At 39.2% G+C, this 20,181-nt stretch overlaps 1 long non-coding RNA gene across 1 annotated transcript; it reads right to left on the bottom strand.

Annotated features, from left to right (window-relative positions):
* Positions 1-16,394: 16,394 nt before the first annotated feature.
* Positions 16,395-19,040, bottom strand: LOC113460337 (uncharacterized). Its single transcript, XR_003382178.2, has 3 exons — positions 18,847-19,040; positions 18,330-18,500; positions 16,395-16,496 (listed from the first exon to the last, which is right to left on the bottom strand). It is a non-coding gene; the product is annotated as an uncharacterized LOC113460337 (long non-coding RNA).
* Positions 19,041-20,181: the final 1,141 nt, after the last annotated feature.

The following is a 20,181-nucleotide window of genomic DNA, read 5'->3' on the forward strand; positions in this document are numbered from 1 at the left end:
TTGGGGTTGGGGGTTTTTGGAGGGGAGGGGGTATTTGGGTTGTGATTTTTTTTGAAAGGGAGCCTCAGTTGTAGCCTGCTAAAGGACCTAGTGATGGTGGTAATAATACTTCCAGGGTTATTTCAATACAATTATAAAAAGAAAAACATATTTCTTTATTTTTTAACATGCCTTTTCAGACCCATTTCCCATACTCCTGAAAAGAAACAATAGCAGTGTGGAGCCACAAAAGCAGCATTTTTCTATATCAGTCTGCTACTTACTGCTGCTTCCTGTAACTGCCTTTGTGACATTGCAAGGGACAGCTCGGGATTGGAGCAACAAGACTTGTAAAAGAAAGATTTAGGATTTAGGATCCAACCCTGATACTTTTTCTATTTTTTGGCGAAATATATTTCCTTTACACAAATTCTCATGTCTTACAATTATCCTTAGAAATAATTATTGACTATCTACTGCAGTCAAGCTCTGGGTCATCATATGTATAAGAAGGCATTTCTGAAGCTCCAAGACAAGTACCCAGGAGTCTGTGCCATCCAACCAGTAAATAGAATCCAGGATACTTCTCCAGTTACTTAATTTACTATTGTATAACATATTTTCTGATTGGGTCTGAGTTTTTTTCCAGAGGTGAACTGCATTCTTTATTGTTCAAAGAGGGTAAGGAAAGCATACATACTGTCAGGGAGTGTATATGGTAGGGTAAATATTTTGACAGCCTCAGTGGCACCATTTTGAAACTTCAGGAACAAAACATTGTCAAATAAATGTGTTACTACAGCATATTTCCTGAAGTGATCAACAATTAAAGAGTCAACAGACCACTAAGTGCTGCCAGTATTTGGTAATGTGGTATCCCAGAGTTACATTTTTTGAGGATAACCATTTCAAAATTATGGCAGTACTGCAATATTATGGAAATGCTGCAGAGACCTGAAGAACTACTGTGTAATTAGTTTAAATGTAATCATTAATTTTAGAAAGTTGCTTAATGTGTCAATTTCGAACAGGTCTGTGTTCTGGCAAATTATGTGCCTTCAAGGACTAAATCCTCCACACAAAATATATCACACTTTCCTTCTGTGAGCAGTATCTGTTTGAGGGGAATAGCTAGTCAAGGAAAACCTTAGAGCAGAAGCTCAAAGCTCATGATTTAGACTTCACCTCTGGGAGAAAACACACGGGTAGGTGTTTTGAATCAACTATTTAAATCAAAAGCCCCTTATTTTGATTTAGGATATCCACAAGGCAGCATTGTACCAGATCTGAATGAGCATTTCTCCTGTGTCCTAATCCCACAGCACAAACACCTTAGCTCATTTCTGTACTGGCATGTAGACACATCACTGATGCTGTGGGAAGCAGCAATGCTGAGGCTGACAGAACTTCATCCACAGTGACCCACCGTGCATAAACACAGCATTTCTGCCTTCCTTTGTTTTAGGCAGGCTGGGATGTCTCTGAGTCCTTACCCAGGTGCTGATTTTCAACCAAAACTTTAAAGACTTTCGATATCCAAATCCTCTTTTCAAACAAGACTGCAGCCATTTCATTAACTGTTTCAAAACCTATTATGAGAATGACTGAGGTACAGATGAACGGCTGCATACATGAATACATTCTTTTTTACTCTCATTTTCCTAGGAAACTAGACTACAAATAGACTCTAGTTGCTCACAAACCATTGAGTTTCTTTTCATATCAGTATTTGTTCAATGGGCACAACAGCTTTCTGCAACCAAGGTAGCGTCACTATTCATTTACCATCTCAGAGCTCAATTATTTACCTCCTACCACAGAAAACCTAAGTTTTTTTATATAATCCCAGGAGATAAGACAGTTTAAAAATAGACACACCATTTTTAGATTTTTCCTTTCTGACGTTTTTGAACGAAGGCAAATCCTTCCAACAAATCATTCAGCACAACTTTCATTCCTCTCTTTGACATAATTTCATAGCTCTATGGAGCACATGGAGCACTTGGCAGGAACATTTTGCACGGTATCTGGTATTGCCTCTACAGCAGGTCATTTGGGAAGGCCCTGAGAAAGCTGCATATTAAGGGTGAAAGGGAGATGTCATAAACCTGTGCAAGCGGGTCCTTTTCCTGGCTGCTAATCCATGTAAATACAAATCTAGGCTTATCTTTTCACTAGAGAAAATGCAAAATCAGGACCTGAAAACATAGCATAAAGCAAAGGCAACAGAAGTTAAATATCAAAATTAAGCTCCCAGACTGTTAGAATCAGAAAAACAAAGTAAAATGTAGCCTGAAATGGAAGAACAAAAGTCCTCTGAGGTCTGCAGGCAGTGATCATGGGGGTCTCAGCACAGGCACCTGCACAGCAGCGAGTGGGCTGTCCATGTTCACACAGCTGATAAACAGCCAGCATGCTCCAGCTGGGTGTAAATTCCCCCAGTAATGAGAGATAAATCGGATAATGGGAAGTGCAAGCAGTGGGAAAGGCTAAAGCCTTTAGACACTGCATCTGGCTGGCACGGCAGAGATGGGTGAGCTTCATTAAATGACCAATTTTAGCTTATTCTAAAGGCAAAAAGCCACACAGTATTAAGGACCTGCAGAGAGATGCACAAGCAGAGGCACAGAGGTGAGGAGCTGAGTTAAAATAGTTCTGAGAATTACAGTAACAAAATAAATGCTTCTGAGAGGAGTCTGGATGTTTTCTTCATCAGCTGTATTTCTTACAATGCGGGAGAACCAGGAGAACGCCATTTCATTTCAAGGGTGTTTTCCACATCAAAACAAAACCCAGATACTTTCCAGTGCTTTCATGAAATATCCATCTTTTGATTGAAAAGATAAGGGGCTTTTATTATTTTCCTTCTTTCCCCCAGCCTTTGCTTCTTTCTCTCTCTCCTAGTTTCAAACAAAAATTGATAATAGACTGCTGTTCTGAGAAGCCTCACAAAAGAGAAAAGGTGAATTTATTGTGTCTTCATGAAAAGCTTTAGCTAAGCCCTGTGTTCCAGCAGAAATACATTTCTCTGAAAATGTTCCAATCAACTCAATGCTCTTTGCCTAAGCCAAGCACAAAAGAGGGCAGCTCTGGCTGACCCTGCTCCAAGAAGGCAGCAGCAAGGGAGGAGCTTTTCTGCAGAACCACATTTACGATGACTGGAAGCAGGTCCAGTCAGTCATGTCAGTGAAAATGAGATAGGAAGGGAGTGAGAAGAGAGCAGAGATGCTGCAAAATTGTGTGAAGACCCAGCTTCAAGATAGTTCATATTTGTTGGAACACTTTAAGCCTTTAATCACTGGGGCATAACCTAAAATTAAAGGTCAGGCAAAGAAGCTGCAACTCCCCCCATTTTACACATTTTTATCACACTGTATTTTCACATACTCATGATTATTACTTGGCTAAGGGACGTGATTTCCCTGTGAGCATTCTTCAGGAACATCACAAGGGACTTAATTTTTGAATCCTATAAAAACACCTTTTTTTTTTTGAATGACCAAAGCAGAAATATATTTTTCTAAGTCTACATTGAGAGCCTAATGTTGCAAGGACTATATTTATTTAAATTATACAGTTTGACTCTAATGAAAGCAGAAATTATCCTTCAGTGAATGATTAAAAATAAATGATCTGCTAACAGCATATACAGGCTGTATTATTACTGCAGCAGGAGCAAGACAAATTCACAAGAGTGAATAGCTGCACATCCAGCATTCAAAAATCACAAAAAGAAAAAAACTTCACTAAGATTTTTTTACAAACAAATTCTAGTGTATTTACAAAATAAATTTAAAAAACCCCAACAAACTTTTCATGTTTGCTCCACACAAACACAGCTATTCTATTTTTTAAGGTGGCAAGACCACAGACATTTCAGGAGATTATTTGTCAGAGGTTTTTGTTTTTCAATAGCCTAACAGAATGCCCTTCTGGGGAGAGATTTTGAGAGGGGCATTTCCAGACCTTTCTGTGCTCCTAGTGTTGCTGTGGATTCAGGACTTGCCACCGACTTTTCATATCTTGGCTTTCCACATCATCTGCTGCTATTTCTGCCTTATAGTAAGGGAAATCCAAGATAAAAGAAAAAAAAACTCAACCAATTTCTCTGAGCCCAGGTATATTCCCAAATCTATTTTTAGAAGCAAAGCTGACAGAAATCTCTTTGCTTTTCTGGGGAACCCCACCTCAGGCAGCGTGTCAGTGCCTGCAGGGTGGGGGCTGAGCCAGTGAGATAGAGCAGAGTGGCATTTCCACTGACACATCTTGGCAGCATTCCTTGCAGGTACAATCTTTTGTACTTAAGGAGTTGTACATGCGACATGTCATCTCTCCTCATTTCCTTTCTGTGTACTACAGAATAGGATGCTGTGACTGTCCTCATTTTCCATTGAGGGCTTGGCACAGGTACAAAAACACTTCTGTGACTCTAACTCCATGGGGAAAGAAGCTGACAAGATACAGGACACGTGTTTCCCCATGTGAAGAAGGGTAGGCATTCAGGACACAGCTCATTGCTTGCACAAATTTTAGAAATGTAAGATCAGAACATGACAGCAGTACAGGCAATCTGAAGGGAAAGTGGTTCCTCAGTTCACAAAAGATTCATAGACAAAACCCAAAATCATTAAAGGAGTGAGACTTTTGCCCATACCTTCTTCAATTCAAATAACTTCCTATTGCAATTCAAGTTGCCACTCAAGTAGCCATAGGCAGTATAGCCAGGTGGAAATATTCACCTGAGGGTGGTAAAGAGCATTCTGTCTGCCTGAGCACAGAGCAGGAGCAGTGGAGCTGATGCTTACACCTGCATGTTCAGCATGCCAGAGTTTCTGCTATGGTACCCAAACTGTCCCCAGTACATCTACAACAGTTACAGTTCTGCATAGCAGTGGTGATGCCTGTAGAAGTCAAAATCTTGTAGAAATGGAGAAGAATTAAATTACTTTTTACATTATAAATACATTTTGAAACTAAACAAAGTATCCTTCCATGGGTTGGTACTTACGGCTTTATATATGTGTACTTTATTGCTGGAGAAAACTAGATTTAAGCAGATAACAAGGAGAGGCAAAGCTGGCATGATGAAGGACATCATTCTCAAGAAGAAGCAAATCTGCTGAGGAAGCAGTGCATGGTCACTCCAAACTGGCAAAAGAGAGGGTTGGGGTTCACAGCTATTGACAGGGCAGACAGAAATTCTCAGTAGTGAGCACTTGTTATTGTCAGGTACCTGCATGGGAACAGCTACATGTAGGTTTACAGCACTTAAACATTTCATTAATTTGATATAGTGGGAATGTCATCAAACTCTCACAGGAAAAATCACTGGGAAGCTCTTTTGGCTCTCAATTAGACCACGCCTTGGTGAATTGTCCCAGATTTCCCACAAAGACAATTAACTGCTATTTCTCCCATGGTTGTAATTCTTCTAATTGCCAGTAATTCATATTTAAAGACATTGCCCAATATCCTTTTGTTGATTACAAGTATAAGTTCATAAAAATTAATTCTGTTCTATTCTTTTCTATTTCTAAAAGCTGATAATATCCATCACTGTATCATGCACAATATAGTTTTGGACTACAAATGAATGTCCTAGGCATTATTACAGTCGAAAAGGGTCTGGTTAATAATAGATTGTTCAAAATATTGAGTAAAATTCTGTAGATTTCTTATTGTAATGATTATAATACTGTGAGTTTGATTAGGTCATCCAGGCAAAGTCTGGAGTTCTGTTTGAAATAATTCATCCAAAGCTAAAAACTGATTATATGCAAAGTGACCTTGTGTTGATGAAATTTGTCCCACATTGGCAGCTAGCTACAAAAAGATTCAGACATAATTCTGGGTATATTTTTAAAAAAGGGGGAAAAAAGGAATAAACCTAATATCTGCTCTGCAAAAGCTTTCCTCTAACCACTCCATGCACTTTGTCCCCTTGTCCTTCTGAGGACAGGAGTGACAGAGTAGTTTGGTGAGCGCACTGCAGCCAGCCAAGCTCAACCAACCAGAACTGAATTCAGCTGTAAGGTCAGGTTTGAGCAGACCACAGTGCCTGTGCAGTGATCTTTTACAATGAGTGCCTGACTCTGGGAACAATGGTTCAAGAAAGACACAGACCTGGTGGGCCAGCTCCAGAGGAGGGCCATGAAAATCATCAGAGATTTGGGACACCTGTTCTATGAATAAAGGCTGAGAGAGTTGGGGGTTTGGCTGACATAGCTAATTTTATTCTTAGTAACTTGCACAGTGCTGTGTTTTGGGTTAATATGACAATAATGTCGATAATGCACTGATGTTGTAGTTGTTGCCTAGTGGTGCTTACCCTAAGTTAAGGACTTTCTGATTTTCCCTGCTCTGCCAGAGAGCAGGTGCACCAGATGCCATTGAGGGAACGTGGCCAGCACAGAGCCAGCCAAAGAGATATTCATGAATGATGAATATCTCAGATGCCCAGTACAGAAACTAGGGGGGATGCTCAGAAGCGTGTCATGCTCAGCATATAACTAGGGGGACTTGACCAGGAGGGACAATCACTGCCCTGGGATGGGATGGGCATTGTTCAGCAGCTGCTGAGCAATTGGATTGTATCTCATATAATCCTTTTGGGCTTTATTCCTTTCTTCCTCTCTTTATTTCCTTTTCATTTATTATTATTATTATTATTATTATTATTATTATTATTATTATTATTATTATTGCTGCTACTGCTACTACTATTACTTAGTTTTAATATTATTTTTTAAATTAGTTGCAATTATTAAACTTTCTTAACCTAGGAAGTTTAGCTTTTCTTTCATTGTCAGTCGTTTAAAGACCACTGTGGTGGTTTGACCAGGAAGGAGTGGGAATTCTGGGAAGCTGTGGTCAAACCAATGAAGGTTTTAGGTTTGAGACTGACACTTGGTGTAGCCAGTGGGGTTTGGACACACCTCCGAGAATACACAGGGGTTAAAAAGCAGGGCACTGCCCTTGGCACTCTCTCTTGGGACGTCGCAGCGCAGAGGTCAGATCTCTTCCCCCGTCCAGCCTCTGCTGCTGGGCGGGGGGAGGGGCAGCCATGCGGTAGGCCCGGGGCCTGGACAGAGATGGGGGTGAGGGGGCTTCGAGGATGGAAGGGTGGCGGAGCCCCAAGAGACATCGGGCAGTCATTCCCCCCCCGGAGGGAGAGAGAGGAGAGCCGGCGTCTGAATGTGATAGCAGCCAGCCCGAGAGGAGAAAGGGGGGGTGAAGAGTGCAGCCTGGCCGGCGGAGCAGCAGCACCTGTGGGAGTACCAGCATTCTGAGATAGACAGAGACTGAAAACTTTTAACCCTTTCTTTCATGATTGGGGCCTTGCAAAAATGCTAATCCTCCTCGAAGCTGAATAAGAAGGGAGATAAGAGATGAGATGAGACAAGGACCTGGCCCGAAGAACGTGGAGATGATTGAATGGGGAGAGATGATTTAGAGTGGCCTTTTAGCTGGACTTTTCTTGTAGCCATAGACTCAGTTGTTCCTGTGACACAGACTGCATTCAGGGGGAAGCAGTGGCTCAGAAACCAGGAGGGTTCATTCGTGAGGACCCCCCGGCCCCAGAGGGTTGGAAAAATATGGGGGGGGACAGATGTCCCAAAGCAGAGACTGTGCCTTTTTGGAGTGAGACAAAGCATCCTTGAAAGACAACCCTAAAAGCAGCTCTAGCCATGCGTCAGTAGTGAGAGCACTGGGCATGGAAAGAAGATGTCACAAGCGGCAAAAGGACTTTTTTCCGGGCGGTGCCGAAGTGACAGAGAAGCACACGAGGTTTCAGTGTGTTTCCAAGGGAAGCCTATAGAACAAGAAAGACTCCTTTCCTCTTCATGAACTGCAGTTTGAGTATACTAAAGTGTGGGGCCAAGGCTGGGCAGTTGATGATTTGGCAGAATGTATCGGATTGGGAAAGTCAGGGAGTGGGGAGGAGGAAAGTTTTTTTGTAAGGTTTTCAATTTTTTTTTCTTTTCCTTATAGTCTTTCCCTATTTTCCTGTAGTTTAAGTAATAAAGTGTTCTTTATGTTTAAGTTGGAGCCTGTTTTGCTTATTCCTAGTCACATCTCACAGCAGACACCAGAGTGAGGCATTTTCATGGGGGGCACTGGCTCTGTGCCAGGCTCAAACCATGACAACCACCTCTCGTCCATGTCTATTTTCTTTAATGCAGGACACTACAATAGCACATGAAATATGAAATTCAGTTTTCAAAATCAGAATTAACAAGTATTTTCACTGAAACATATGGACAGAAGAAATATCTACATGGAGTCAAGGAGAAGAAAATTATGGATATTTCAGTAAACTAGAGTAATGGTTCTTAAAGGGGCACTAGGTCCTAAACTAAGCAAACAGTAGCGAGTTAAAAATGTAAGCTGCTGTGTTGAGTGAATACCTGCCTTATACCTACCTTATAAGGCAAATATAAAAATTGTGAAAATTACAAATTCTCGGGAAAAAAGAGGAAAGTAATGAAAATTACTGCAGCAACTAGAAGATTAAATAAGAAATATGTAGCATGATAGTACTTTGCTTGGTCCACTGTTACTATCTACTACTTGAATTAGCATAATGAATAGTAACAAGATTTTTCACCTTTCCCCAATAAAATAAATAATTTTCCAGTTAACATGGGAACCCTAAACTAAACAGTCCCCTGATCCAATGTTCTTTAACTTTAAACACAGAATTTACGAATGAAGCCTGATTTTTTTATCATTTCAAACATGTAACATTTCATTATCCATAAAATAATTGGATCTAAAAAACTGGGATTCATATATTTAATATAATCAAGCTGACTTGTCCTAAAACTTAAAAGCTTTAGAGAGTGAACACCTGTGTCTGGTGAGAAGCTGGTATGATCATTATGGGTCTGACTTTACCTAGCTAAGCAATATATACTCATAAAAGTAAAATTTAAATTATTTGATTTGTGTCACAGTGAACTTAGGCAAAATGTGGTGCATGGTAGTCAGGCAAAAGGACCCCAATTTAGTACAATCAAGATTTTCTTTATTTGTTTCAAATTGAGACAATCTATGAATGTGCTCAGTACTTCATTGTGCTTGCTTTCAAGAAAGAAAGCAATTTTTTCTCATTGCTAACACTAATTCTGGGCTTCAGTGATAGACGTGGCAGTGCTGTTGACAGATGAATAGGGTAAATTGTGCTCTGTATAGCCCTTTTTGAAGGAGTAATTCAATATAACCACATAGTTTCCTAAGAAATCAGTTCTTTAGATGTATTTGGAGCTCAGATTGTGACTCTACAAAAAATGGTAGTCTTTTCTGGATGCATCAGCATGTTCCATTTTTCTCTATTAGCCTTCAGGTTAGAGTACTTCTGAAAGAGCTCTCTACTCTCTCTACTGAGAGAATTCCAAACTCTCTCTAATCTGTCTGACCAGAAGGAGTATAATCCATCCCAACACCCTTATTTCTATCAAAGTTGGGACAGTGCAGAAGACAAGTGTGGGCTACATCAGGGTGGCTTCAAAGGCACCTGAAGTTCATAAAGAAAAATTATTTCCTTAAAAATAAACTCCCAGTGAGTTCATGTTTTAAGTGGTTCAAACAAAATCAACACTGCTTCACCATCTATTTTGCATAATACTTTAGGGGGGAGTTCATACTGGTACAGAAGATATGTCTGAAGCAAAGGCTGGCAAATAAACCTGTGAGTAGATGCACCAGCCTCTTACAGTGTGATCCAAAAATCTCTCAATCCAAGGTATGGGCTCCACAATTTAATTCCAAATATAAAGAAAATATTGGTGTCATGGCTTAGGTTGCCTGATAGGTGGCAGTTCAAATCAATATAATGTCTGACAGTACACCCAGAGGCAGGGGTGTGCTCAGCTGCTTGCATGTGCAGGCCTTGCTTTTCAATTTTCCTTGCTCTTCCTGCATCCCCAAAGACATAACCTTATGTCTCCTCTACATTTGAAAAACAGCAGTGATTGTCACCAGGGTGGTTAAGAGCCAGATTTCTGCTCCTCTTGTAGCAGGAAACACAAAGTAAAGATGCAGTTTTTTCAAATCCCTGCATTATTGGCATCTTCAAGAATCCAAGGACAAAGTACAGCATCTGCAGTGTCACACATATTTTATCAGGACACACAGTACCCCTCCTAGCTCACAGCTTTGCTTCAGCTCATTACTGGATTTCTTTTCTGTGTATTTCCCACTGTTCCAGCGTCTCTTTCTTCCACTCTTCTTGCTCCTTCCATACTGGTTCAATTGCTTAAAATACCCTTTCAGGTTAATGCCAGTTGCTTTCTCTCCTCTCAGTTCCTATAAATGAGGCAGCATTTAATACCTTTCCAGTAGAAACACTGCAATTTCAAAGAAAGGCAGAAGCCATTAGTCCCTGGCTAAGCTCTCTTCCAGGTGGAGAGCAGCTTGTTGCTCTTCAGCCTGTCCATTGCTGATAAAGAGCATGAAGGGGCTCACCCTCCCTGCTCATGATGTCAGCACAAAATAGCATCTGGCAATACTTTTATTGGATTTTTTTGGTTGGTTTTTGGAGGTTTGTTTTCAGTATAGGAGAAAGCAGAGTTTGTTAGATATTTGTTTTGTAAATTCCATTTCCATTTTAATTAGAAGGCAAGTTCCTGCAATTTCTGTCTTAATTACCATAATCTGCTTAAGGTCAGTATGATGGGTACTGCCAGGAGAAGGAGCTTGGCTATGTTTGCTTTTTCCTGGGTGGAAATCTTTAAACAGATAAGGATTGGAAATAGGTCTGCAATCTCTCTTTCTGATACATTATCCATGTACAGGAGTTACTTCATGGTTTGTGTACAGTAGGATCTATGCAGTAGGGGAGAAACAGTTTAAAATGTATCTCTGCATGTATAACAATTGTCATAAGGAAAACTCATTTTTCTGTTTGTTTTGGTGATTTTTTTTGTTTTGGATTTTGGGGATTTGTTTGTTTGGTTGGTTTTTGTTTTGTTTTGTTTATAGAGATCATATTGGGAATGCTTTTGTTTTCTTGGGAAATGACTTATACTGGTAGGCACATAATATGGATTTCTTCACTATTGAATTTTATTCCTGTGTAACTCAATTGAGTCCAGAGTTAGAGTGAAACAGCAGTAAATCAGACTCTATTATTCTTAGTTACTTATACAGAGTCACAAGTTAAATTCACTGTGATATAACCAGGAATGTGTGTGGGAAGGTACTTTAAAGAGTCTCTTCGGTGAAAGCCATCAATCTTTCTGACTGCATTAACCTCTACTCTACAGCCCACTGTGCAACCAGAGTTTCAGAGGGTGCTTTCCAAGGGCATCCTCGTCTGTCACCTCAGAGCAGAGAAGTTGCTGCAGAGCAAGTGGGAGCACTCAGTGCTTTCTCTCACGTATACTGGCTTCATTCTTTATTAACATCATACAGCTTAGCTGCAAATCTGGTCTGGAGGAAATTAATGTAACAAAACTCATGGACAGGATCAGGGAAGGGAGGGGTGATTACATTTTCTGAAATTTCTAGGTGGGTTAATTTTACCCATTCAGCCTCACTCTCTCAGAGGCTTCTACATACTTACAAGCCCCCAAATTTGAGCTCTCAGGTGGTGTGGCCATAATCAGATGTTTATAACAGAAAGGACAAAAGATTCTGCCTATTGAGGCTTCATGTCTTTTCAGTGTCTGTTGACTATGTCTGACAAGCCAGTCTACTTTTATATTACTGAGGAGTTACAGCTGTTACAGGGTGACCATTTGCTTCAGAACCACATGTACTTCAGACTCCACAAATCTTAGGCAGGGTTGCTGCTTATTTTCTGCCTGAATTTGTTTGAAATGCATTTCAAAATCCATACATCTTGATGGTTATCATCTGTTTTCCCACTAGGCTGACATGAACAGGAATGGCATATGTGATGTGTTGTAATCTCCCTGCACCTCTTCTGCGGTCAGAAAGAAGGGTCTTCCCCTCACAAGTCACATCTGCTGGGCTCCCAGCAGAGTGCAAGCCTTCAGGGAGTGAATTAACATTATATTCCTCAGCTTGATTAAGGGGAAACAATCACTGCCCATGTAGGTCAGTCTTTTAACACTCACAGACACTCAGAGCAACGTTAAGATTTTTTTTAAGTCTCTTCAAGTATAGCTCCTCCTAAAAGATTCCAAAAACCAAAAAGCACATGCCAAAGGGAAATCTTCTAGGTCTGGGTCCTTGAACAATAATAGACCTATTTTTTTTTATTTGATTTTTCACTGATGCTTCAAATGTATACAGCCATAGGAAAGGAGCATGCAGAAGTACTTTGTTTAGTATTATTTTTGGCAGTTTTTAATTAACTTTAACTGAAAATTTAATACTGGAGGTAAATTAAATCTGAAGTGCTATTGAAGAGTCTTCAACAAATGTAGAAATGGTCACTTCACATTGCCTGTATTTCTGGCTTTAAATTGATCCATTAGTATCTTCTATGTTTTCAGTGCTAAAATTTAAGAAATTGTTCTATTAATTAAGTGGCAGTATGGTCTTCACAGCCTCTTATTAAAAAAAAAATGCTAAATTATTCTGGATTCAGTTTACATAAGGTTTTACTGCATTTACAGTTGGAACAATCATGGTTTATTTGGAAACCTTTTTGTTTGGATGTATCGAAGCAGCTAATCTAAAGTTAACCACATAGAAAATGATTGGTTAATTGAATAAAAGCTCCAGGATTTTGATTAGGATTTCTCACTGCAAAAATAAGGAATGTCTGAAACATTACTGGACTGGCTAAATTTAAGCAACCAGGTTTCCTTACTACCTAAGCTGAAGCCAATATCCCATAGTCTTTTATATAGGTTTTGTCTGCTACAAACACATTTAGAAAGACAAACACGGATTGGATTGGATTAGATGGAGTCTAAGAAGGACACTTTTCTTATTTATACACTGTATACAAGTTATTTCCAAATAGCATAGACCAAATATTGCCTTCTGTCCCATAGCTTCCATAAATGCTAAAGCTGTCATTGACTGTTGGACCCAAGCTAACAAGATCTACACTTTGTAAGAAATGTCCCCAGTCATGCAGGAAAGACAGATTTGATCATTTAACACCATAAATCTCATCCTATCACTGTGTTTTAGGAGTACCTGTGGATATTGTATGTCCCAAATCTTGTGATTTATTAACTTATTGGTGAGACCTATCTTATGCACTGCCTTTGACCTTGTGATCAATAGGGAATGAGTTAGACTCTACCATCAGGAAAAACTTAGATATGAATTTTTATCTATATGAGGGAGGAAATAAATATGATACATGCTCCTTTTAGAAATGCAGATAAATGAAATAGTCAGTTTCCAGCTATTTTGAAAACATGCTTGTCTGCTGCCGTAACACAGTGGAACATCCAAAATAAGCATTGCTCTGGTTTTGGGTGCCCCCAGAGGAGAGGTCAAGCACGCACTTGGTCATGTGCCTCAGCTAAGCGGCGCTTTTGATTCTTGACCTTCTGCAGCTCCAGGAGCAGGAAGGACTGACTTCACCTCAAGATGCAATTTTCTTAGAAAATAATGTGGGTCAATTCCAGAATAAAAGAGGCAGAGGAATAACCTGCCAAGTGTTCAGTGTGCTGCTCCCTCTGCATGATGTATCATTTGCTCTCCTTACGGTTTAAACAAACGGCAGATTTCTACTAAGTCCCTGAATTGGCTAGAAACTGGAAAACATCAGCCACACCATCTGGGTCCAATACAAATGAGGCAGAAAGCAGAATTTTCAAAATGCCAGAGTCCCAGCCTTCCAAAGTGCTCAGTCACTTGTATCTTCTCCAGTCTCACTTCGGTGAAATTTATTTTTTTTCCATAAAACCACTTATTTTCCACCACTGACTGATGATATAGCACTACTGAATGTTTTTCCCACAGCCATGTAGCCTGGGTGAACCTCAAACAAAAGTGATGACAAGTCCAAACCTGTGGGACTTGAAAGAGGTCTCTGATCTACAACAGCTGGTGGAGAATTTCTTCACAGTTTCTGTGATGCATGGAAGAGGCTAGTTTGTTCAAAACAATGATTCCCAAAAGCTCTCACTGAACTACATGCAAAGTTTGGCTGGAAATCTGTCACAGCTTCTTCCAGTGCATTGCCTCACAGATGCTGGCTGGCATGGCTTTCCCTGCTTCCAGAGCAGTCCCACAATGTGCCATGCCCTCCTGTGGGAAATCACAAGTTTCTGCTGCCTTTGTGCCAAAACCCCAACTGCCACAGGGCTTGGAAGGCTGATATTAGAGGAGCTGTTTAGCAAGGTGTCTGGGAGACTCACAAAACCCCGACCAAGATGGCTTCCCCTCCCAATTTGAGGAAGCAGAAGGCTGAACATCTTTGGGATTAAGCCGGGGTTGCAAGGCCCCTCACTCATTTGTTGTTCCTCATGGTATCAGGACTCCCAGCTCCAGACAACACCAGTAGGCTGCCCTAACTGGCACACAGCATGCTCAAAAATTTGATCTTTCCTTTTAAAGATTTGATTTAAATATTAAATTAATTTTTTTTTAAAAAAGCACCAACAATAACAAAAAACCCTTCAATATACACTTCATTTCCCCAGAAAAGTTAGGAAATACTCAGAATTTTAGAATTTTGTGATAAACAGAATCTTCTGAATACTGACTAACATTGGATCAAATGCAAAACTGTTCAGCACCACTCATTCCATCAGCAACATGTAGAGGAGGCAGTGGAACACCATCCCTCCTAGAGACCAGGGCTAAGCCAACGGATATCCTGGCCATCCATAGCTTCAGACCTAAAATTAAAACTAAAAGAAAAGGGACAAAGAGAGAGAGAATGATCCTAATGGAAAAAAATAAAAATTCTTTTTATTAGAAAGGTGAGTGTCTGAAGATTGAGAGAAGCTCATTGCCTTTCAGTAAGAAAACCTTAACAATATCCAAAATTGAATTTTTAAACACAATTTTAAATGTAATGGATTTCATAGTGCAAAGTGATGGATATTTTTGTTGCTCTCTAAATGAGCTTCTCTAGCACAGGCTTGGGGCTTTTTTTGCTAGATGTTGAATCCCTGGCAAATATTTTGTTTCACTCTTCCCAAGGCCATATTTGTTTGCAGCAATATGAGCATTAACTTGAGAGGTAGCAGCCCACAAATTTTGCACAGAGTAGTCTTTAAATAGGATTCTGATGAATTCACAGAGGATTGGAATGAAACACCACAAAACCTTTACCTTGAAAAGCTCTAGTTTCTTAAATCCGTTTCCCCAGAGTGCATTTACAGTTGCTGTCACCAAAGATAGCTTATTGCTGATGAGCCTCAAATGAGCACTTCAAGTCCATGAAACAGAAGGTGCATAAGCAATCACATTAGTGCTATCAAAGTGAGGTAAACAGCATAAGACAACATTAATTTGCATGCTGACAAGAGCTAAATTACAGGGTTCACCTGTAGCAAAAATAAATCACAAGGTGATCATTGCTTTTGCTTTTCTTATAGTAGCATCTGCCAAGCACACCATAAAAATTCTGGTCACCTAAAGGAAAATATATTCCAAAGCTAAATGTCATCATTACTTCAAAATGCTGTGAATTATAACACAGAAAGCAGTATTTGGTAGCCTCAAGCAAAATGGTAGCCTTTCCACTGTCCTCTGCATGAAACAATAATCGTATTTATAAAACATAATACATTTTTGCAATGCCACAGGCATTCAAATACTTGGAAAAAAATCCCCGATAACAGATGGAATGTTTTTTTGACATTAATATATGCATTTTTTTTTATACATGGCAGTGAATGAGAAAAGTGTTAGCTTAATAAATAGTGATGCTCATGGGCGCTGAGTAGTTTCAGCTGGCTCCTTTCCTGTCAAATATTCTGTCTTTATGATAACAACACGAATTAGAAATGGCTTGTAGTTTCACTCTGTACCTTTTTGTGCTCTCTTATGTTACATGTCAGGAGGTTTAGCTGTATAAAAAAGCACTACTGGCACAGAAGTAGCATTACCTATGTACATAATTTTTGTGCTGCTACTCCAAGGATCTCCAAAAAAACTCCAATGCCATGGCACTGCATGCTCCAGCAGTAGCACCACACTCTTTCCAGAAAGGAATAGATCTCCTTGAGAGAATGTAAGAAATACAAGAGTCTTCATGCTGAATTGGCTCTCTCTTGCCACAGGATGTGTATCATAGCTGCTTTATTTAATCTGCTGGGATGTCCTTGTCTTCTTTATTATTTTCCCAGAAAAAACTGGATCTTATTGTTTCATCTTAAAATTTCAGCTTTACAAAGAGCAGCTATATCTCCAACCTCACTATAGTTAGCAAATACCAGAGAAATTATCTGTAAACCTCAAAAAATTGCTACTGGTTTCCATACAACCTTTTCACACTTTTTGACTTGTTTTTAGTTTCATCACAATAGCATCACTCTTGTACTCTTTGGCTGATCCTTATGAATAACCTGAGCTTCATTCTGCTAGTCCTGTAGTCACAGCATTTCAGGCAACAATGGACTCCAGAATGCCTAGGGAGAGAAATCAGATTATATATAAGAACATTTTCAATGTCATTTGCCTAATTTGCATAAAATCATTGTTGTTTTTTTGAACACATTGAAGGTTAGTATTACCATGGGTTAATTAAAATAATTCCATGAACTTGAAGCAATTGTACTGTTACATTATTTCATGTTGCATAATCAAAGAGTTTTCTACTGAAATCACCCACTTGATTTTAGTATGATGAGCCCCATGGCAAAACAGAAACTGAAGTGTAACCTCCCACTTCCCTCCCCCTTCCAGAGGAAAATTAAAGCGAATTAGAAGTCCCTAACAAAGATTCTGGTGTGGAAAGCAGAGAGAGAATGCATCAAAATTTGCAATTCAATCATTTTTATTGCCCAATTTCACATTTCAGCTGACAGTTAATTAATTTATGGAGTGGTATTGGGTGTTCCTAGTTATGTATTCCAGTACTCTAGGTGCAATGGAGATAGATAACCTACCATGACATAAGGAGAAACTACGTAGTGATGAAGAGACATATTTGTCAAACCTCACACAGACATAATCAAGCTGATAAACACTGAGTGTTCCTGCTAGAACTGCAGCATTCATTCTAATGTTGTTAGTTCATGACTTAACTTCTCACAGCCAATTTCAATTTACTCTAAATCTACACGTATATACCCCTAGCACACACTTCATGTCTTTCAAATGCCTTGCCTTTGTAGTTTCCTCTAGAAATCTGAATACAAAAGGAAGCTAACAAAAGTAGAAAAGATCTAGTCTGTCTCAGGAAGGATTTTGAGCGCTGCTGAAGGTGCCTGATAAAGAAGTACGTTCAAATTTTTCAGTGCCAGACTCACAGTATGTCAACAGATACTAGGTTAATGAAGATTCATGCAGCAAAATCAAAGGTATCCATCAAGAATTTCCTATGACCAGATATTAGAAGTTACAGCTTTTCACCTTCAGCAGCAGTGAAATGAAAAAAGCATGCAATTATCAATCCTTTTCTAACTGTCTCCTATAACCACAGCTGAGGCCTCACATACACTGCATTAAGCTCCTTTTTAAAATTAATGAAGACTAATTAAGGAAAAAAAGCCTCCACAAGAAAAAAAGAAAGAAGTTGCTTTTGTAAAGACAGCTCTAGCAACTACCACAAAATGCCACTCTACCAAAAGCCAATAACTAACTGTGATATGAACTGATAAATGTTGTCTCTTTCCAGGCAGATCAGGTAAGTGAATCAAATGTTTCTTTTAACTCTTATTTTCCATAAGGCTATTATTAACAAAAATGTTATGAAACTGATGGACAATCTGAGCTAAGTGAAATCACATCATGGAGGAGGAAAAAAAAGTAATAAAGATTTAAAGAAACCATTTCAGATCAGTTTATCTGACTATGACACATCTGGATACGATAAGGTTCAAATTCTGAAATTTGGAGTGAATAGAGTGGAATAAAAAGAGATACTTTTTTTCCCTGTGGGTAAATTGAAGAAGATATTTTCTGAAAAATACCAGTTATGATATAAACCAAACCTCAGAAAGATTTATCCAGCTGCTAGAACTTGCCTCCATAAGGAAATGTGCCAATTAATAAGTAGTTTCTCTTCTGGAACAATGAGCCAATGGACTGCATTTTAATATATATGAATTTATACCCATATGAACCTATATCTCTCTCTATATATTATAATTATATATAAATATATATTTATATATATATATATATATATATAATATATAATATATAATATATATATATAAATAAATTATAATAATGTATAATTATCAGAGAAATACCAATATATTAACATATACGTAAAAAAGATGAAAATGGAGGACCTCTCCTATGATGAAAGGCTGAGAAAGCTGGGACTGTTTAGCCTGGAGAAGAGGAGGTTGTGCAGAGACTTCATAGAAACCTTCCAGTATATGAAGGAGATCTACAGGGAAGCCAGAGAGGGATCCTTCTTCAGGAACTGCAGTGACAGGACAAGGAGTAATGGGTACAAACTGAAAGAGAGAAAATTTAGGTTAGATGTCCAGAAGAAATTTTTTTACTGTGAGGGTCGTGAGGCACAGGAACAGGTTGCTCAGGGAGGTTGTAGGTGCCCCATCCCTGGAAGTGTTCAAAGCCAGGTTGGATAAGACTTTGAGCACCCTGGTCTGGGCAGGGTGTCCCTGCCCAAGGAAGTGGGTTTGGAACTAGAGGATCTTTTAGTTCCCTTCCCACCCAAACCATGCTACAATTCCATGATTAAGGCCATTCCCCCTTGTTCTATCACCCCATAGGCCCTTGCAAAATGTTCCAACCAGCCATTTTTACCCTTTTTAAAAATAGCTATGGTGCTTCACTTACTCCTAGTCACTGGAGAATTTGCTTGAGAGTCACAACTTTTTGAAATATGACGGAGAATGGGTGAGTTAACTACATCAGCCAGTTCCCTCAGGCCCCCAAGATGCATCTGTTTGGGTCCCATGGAATTGTATATGTTGAAGTTCCTCAGGAGGTTTTTGAATCCAGTAACAGTCATGCCCACAAGCAGGGAAGAATTAACGTCCCTTTTGTTTTGTTCAGGCCTGTGTGAAGATGTAAAGACACTTGCTGATCATATGTTAGGGGCTGATAGAAATTGAATATTTGCAATCAATTTTCAACAAACTCTACAATTTTTAAAAAAATTTAAAAAATGTTATCTGCTGAATAATGGCATTTAACTGGGGGAATTATGGGGAACTACTTGCTACAAGCCAGTTTGAATGGAGTCCACCTGTCCAATAGTTTGAATTGCAGCCAAGCTGAGAAAGCCAAAGCAAAGTTTAAGTTTGATAGAAGTTAGCAGAGCAATTCTTGGTAAATAAAAAGTCTTTTGGAACTAGAATTTTGTGTAACAGTCTCTATGAACTGCACCATAAAAGGATCGAGTTTCCTGGGTTTTTTAATATATTTTAGAGTAGGAGGATTGTGTATGATAGTGAAGTTGCTGGGAAAAAAATGATGAGAGTAAATTGCTGTGTTACTAAAGTAACACAGTATGCAAGCAGTATACAAGCAGGAATGTTTTCTACTTCTCTGTCTGCTGGTCTGCTGACCAGCCCCATTCATGACATGTGGGCATTTGGCCTGGTCTTGCAGAAGCTGAAGGACTCAACTCTATGTAAAATTTCCATTTTTACCACAAAATATTGTGGATAAAGTAGAAAATAATTTTATTACCTGTGGTGGTGTCTTTCAATTTTCTAAGTCTTTTTGGGTTGAAGAGAAGTAACTTAGAGCAGAACATGAAGAAAGCAGAGCTGAGCTTCATTAATTTTAGTGACCACTGCGACCCTTGTACAATCACAGATTTCCCCAGTGACAGGGGATGTCTTCTCCAGAGGGGCTGGATTGTTTTGTCGTCTCTCTAAGGCCTAGCTGTGATTTTTAAAAACACATCAGATCCTCAGTAAATTTTCTATAAATTGAAATTGATTAAAAGACACCACAACAGGAGAGAATACACTTAGAAGAAAGAGTGATAGAAGAATGCAAGCTTCATTTTCATCTTAAGCACCCAAAATCTGGGTGTAAGCTCACAAGATGTATTTAATGAAAAAAAATACTGAAACCTTGATGGAACCAGGCAACCACATCAAATTGCATTCTGATAGAATCAGAACTGCCTGTAGTATGCCACAATCCAGCAGCTCATTC

This window comes from Zonotrichia albicollis, chromosome 4 (genome assembly GCF_047830755.1).
Source record: "Zonotrichia albicollis isolate bZonAlb1 chromosome 4, bZonAlb1.hap1, whole genome shotgun sequence".
NCBI lineage: Eukaryota > Metazoa > Chordata > Aves > Passeriformes > Passerellidae > Zonotrichia > Zonotrichia albicollis.